Source organism: Triturus cristatus, chromosome 3_1 (assembly GCF_964204655.1).
Source record: "Triturus cristatus chromosome 3_1, aTriCri1.1, whole genome shotgun sequence".
Lineage (NCBI taxonomy): Eukaryota > Metazoa > Chordata > Amphibia > Caudata > Salamandridae > Triturus > Triturus cristatus.
This window is the reverse complement of record NC_140583.1, coordinates 787,548,341-787,548,891: the sequence shown is the minus strand read 5'-3', so window position 1 is coordinate 787,548,891 and position 551 is coordinate 787,548,341.

Below are 551 nucleotides of genomic sequence, written 5' to 3'. Positions count from 1 at the left end.
CCAGGCGCCCTGCCACGCGGTAGGCCCGAGGACGGAGCCCGGGTGGGGAGGCCCTGGCTGGAGCTCCTGAACCCAGCCAAGCAGGGTGATGCTACCCGGGCCCGGCGGAACCCCATCTAAGGCTGCTGGCAGAGCAGCAGGCCAGGAGACTGAATCTGGGGCCCCTGGAGCCCATCAGGGCTCCCAGGCAGAGGTGAGGCTTCCCCGGGCCTGCGGGCGCCCATCCTGGGCACCACGCCACACGTTGGGCCGGGGGATGGAGCCCCAGGCTGGGGGTGTGCATCCTGGCCCATCTGGCTGCCGGCTGAGAACCGCTAGGCCGTGAGGGGTTTTGGAGTACCCTGCCCCAAGTAATCCGAAGGAAGGGTACCCCCCTTTTTGGTAACCCATGCGCACCGCGAGACTGAGGGGACCCAAGGCACGGCTGGGATCGGGGAGGCAAACAAGCCCTCATCGGGCTTTCCAGGGTAGCCCGAAGGGCGCCAATCTGCCCGCCCGTGCCTCCGCGGGAGGGCTACCACCTGCCCTTCGGAGGGCTCGGGGGCTCTGTG